This window comes from Bombus impatiens, unplaced genomic scaffold (genome assembly GCF_000188095.3).
Source record: "Bombus impatiens unplaced genomic scaffold, BIMP_2.2 scf_0225, whole genome shotgun sequence".
NCBI lineage: Eukaryota > Metazoa > Arthropoda > Insecta > Hymenoptera > Apidae > Bombus > Bombus impatiens.
This window is the reverse complement of record NT_176644.1, coordinates 1,138,727-1,142,027: the sequence shown is the minus strand read 5'-3', so window position 1 is coordinate 1,142,027 and position 3,301 is coordinate 1,138,727. Positions and strand designations below refer to the sequence as shown.

General features: G+C 41.7%; 1 protein-coding gene across 2 annotated transcripts in view; it reads left to right on the top strand.

The window, feature by feature from the left end:
• The first annotated feature begins 6 nt into the window (after positions 1 to 6).
• LOC100748213 (5-hydroxytryptamine receptor 1A) overlaps positions 7 to 3,301 on the top strand; it is a 124,354-nt gene continuing 121,059 nt past the window's right edge. For both annotated transcript variants that reach the window (XM_033320005.1, XM_024366676.2), the window contains exon 1: positions 7 to 384. The gene's annotated coding sequence lies outside the window, so the exon portion shown is untranslated. The remainder of the gene's footprint in view (positions 385 to 3,301) is intronic.

The following is a 3,301-nucleotide window of genomic DNA, read 5'->3' as shown; positions in this document are numbered from 1 at the left end:
ATCGCGAGACACGTGTTTGGCGCGCGGCACGTCGCGAAGCCGAGGATCGTTCGATGGAATTGTGGCGAGTGAGTGGTCGTTCGAAGTTTCTTCTGTGATTCGTTCAGATTCCTGTTGAAATTCGCGTGTTGTGTGCACGTGTGTCTGTCTATCTATCTGTCTGTCTGTTTGTCTGTCTGTGCGTTACGTTCTCGATTGCGCCGTGAAAGTGTTTAACTGAAATTCGGAAACTGAAATTTGCCAAGTTACGAAGAAATAGTCGCGCGCGCGCGTGTGTGTGTGTGTGTGTTCGTGTGTTTGTGCGCGGTGCTGTGAAATCGAAGAAAAATTGCTTCGGTGGCTATCGTTAATGGCTGCCTGTTAATCGATCGCAGATCGAAGAAGGTGAATCGAAATTGTTGGTCGTAAATTACATTTAAGATGGTTGTCGGAGGAAGGAGAGAGAGTTTGCAGATTTTTGTACGTCGATGTCGACGCGGTATACGAACGTTTTCGTTATATTACGTTAGGGGTTGCCTGGTAATTGATAGGAGATAGAAGAAGTTGAGTCGAAATCGTTGATCGTGAATTAAATTTGGGGCGGTTTTTGCAGGGGGTAAGGAAATTTGCACGTTTTTGCGTGTCGAAGGATCCTGTTAATTGGTTGCAGATCGAACAAGGCGAATCGAAGTTGATCGCAAATTAAACTTAGGCTGGTTTTTAGAGTAACGAGAGAGACAGAGAGTGTGCGAGTTTCTACGGAGGTAGAAGTTTGTAATGAAAATTTAGTTCTTTTGGGGAATTTAAGGTTGGAACGTTGGAGAATTGCAGGTTCCATTGGGCTTTTTATTTGGAGAATAATTAGATAATTGATTTAGGAAAGGAACGAAGAAGAGCAGAGGAAAGGGTTGGCAGCATCCCCTAGCGGGAGAGGCCAAGGTTCCACCCTTCTTGATAAGAAAGATCTACTCTTTCGCGCGCTACTCCAGATAAGATTCGATTATTAATCGCTTGATTGGTAACGCGAGAACTTTTCTTTGAAAAAAGTTTCATTGTTCAGTGAAATATAACGTTTCGAGATATAATTATACAATTTTTTCTTTCTCACTGAAGAAAATTCTACTCGAGAAATTTGTATTCTTTCATAGAATATCGAATATCTCCGCGTTCTATATCTGTGCAAATAATTTTCTAAAGCATGCGTTAAAATATCCAAATGGTGAAATACATTCGTTTCAATTTACGGATACGCGTATTAAGTATCCTGGAAAATATTACGCAAATACAGCTTGGACGAATCTCTTGGAAATGAAAGAATCGTTCTATCAAAGTAAAATTTAGTTTCCTATTATAGAAGATCGTCTTTCGCTCCTTAAACATACGGCCATACCACGAACGTGTGTTCAATTTTACTGTCAATAAAATATTGATTTTTGTTATTTGACGTTTAAACAGAGAAACTCGTGGATAAATTGTAAGGTAGAAAATATATTTAAATAGAAGTGTAATTATAAGTAAGAATACAATTTGAGCTGGTCCAGATTCGCACGCTAGCTGTGTTACCCAGTAACTGAAAACCCCGAAGTCAACGTCGCCTGTCTACCATTTATGGTCCGCCTTCGTCGCAGTCTTTCGTCTATACGCTGTCGATGGCTTCGGTGCTCGAGAAAACTAAAAAGACCAGATGTAGAGTTTTCTTAGAAGCGGTGACCACTTCAACGATTTTGTTCTTAATGTTCAATCCAACCATGAGAAATCTCTCGTTATCTTTCGTACCTTCCCTTCAGAAATTTGTCTACGCCTCTCTTTCTCCTCTCCCTCCTTGCGTTATAGCAGCGTATCACAGAAAATGCTACTTTCGTCACAAAGCTCTAGCTATCCAGCTGCCACTCGTCTATTAATAAATCGTCAAACACTTGTAATCGTCGTTTGCTCGCGTTAACGAAGGTTTCCTTGTCGGCTTTCCAGCAGCACGACTGTTACGATTTAATTTGAATTGCCCTGCGGGCGACCGATTGCACCGGGTCGAGATATCGGGTTATCTCGAGCCACAAGGCTCCAGAGTTTTTCGTCCTGCTACTCGTGAATATTCAAACTGCACATTGCCCGCTAATAAATTAATCCGACCGAACTGTGCCTCGTTTCTCTGCCGAGATGATAATAAATTGAACTCGTTTATTCTGATCCGTAACACAAAACCGCCCGGAGAAAATTCCACCGATGCACGTCATTTCGGAAGAGAACGAGCATCGTTACAACGTTGGGTTTCGTGTTTTTCGTACGCTAGGAAACGAACTGCGACGCTTTCCGATCAATCGTTCGATCGTGAAAATCGAACGCTCGAATTATTATATTTCTATCAGTCATAGTGGCCGTTTAAATCACCTTTACGATAGATAGATCTCGATGATGTTGATATGCCTGTCGTTTTCTTCGCTTCGATTAGAGTTAAAAAAGAAAAAATAAAAGAACACCGATATATTCGATAAAATTAGAAAAAAATAGTCAAAGATCTGTCGGAGAAGGTGTTTTACGTCTTCGAATTTCATTTTAGATTTTCGATGTCCTTTCGAACGTAAGCGGATCAGATACCACGTTAATTCCGAAACAAACGTCCATGCATTTGACAGATGAAGCAGAAGAGCGGAGACTACGTGGAAAAAGAATTTTGTTTTAGATCCTCTAGCAATTTCGTTTTCCTTTTTCGCGAAGAATCATGTTCTTCGGCCTCTGGTACAATCAATAACGGGCCGCCCTGTATAACCACGTAGGTCGGTTGATGCAGTCGAGAGTCTGCTCGTGGCAATGAAGGATAACCCTTTCTGCGGATGGATCTATGGCTTTTCCGGCCGGCAATCGGAAAACGTTGGGTTGATAGCACGCTGCCAACGAACGTTCTCAGCGCGTGCATCGATAGAGCCGAAAGTTTCCCCGTCCAGACAACGTTTTGCTCTCTTAACGGGTCGATATCGATTTCGTTTTTCCGCAAGTATTGACGTCAATTCGCTTCCACGTAAGCCGATTACACGGAAATCGATGGAGGTGCACTGCTTTAATAACTCGTACAGATCTTTATAACAGCCATAATTATGAGAGATGCATCACGAACGCCAAGAACGATTCGATAGAATGGAAAAATTGTTTAGAAGAATATTAGGTATAAACAATTAATTGAGAGAAACTAGGAATATAACCGAAATTGGAAATAGCGAGGAATCTTTGATTGCACGAATCAAGATGTATAGAAACCTGGAGAGAGAGAGAGAGAGAGAGAGAGAGAGAGAGAGAGAGAGAGAGAGAGAGAGAGAGAGAGAGAGAGGGA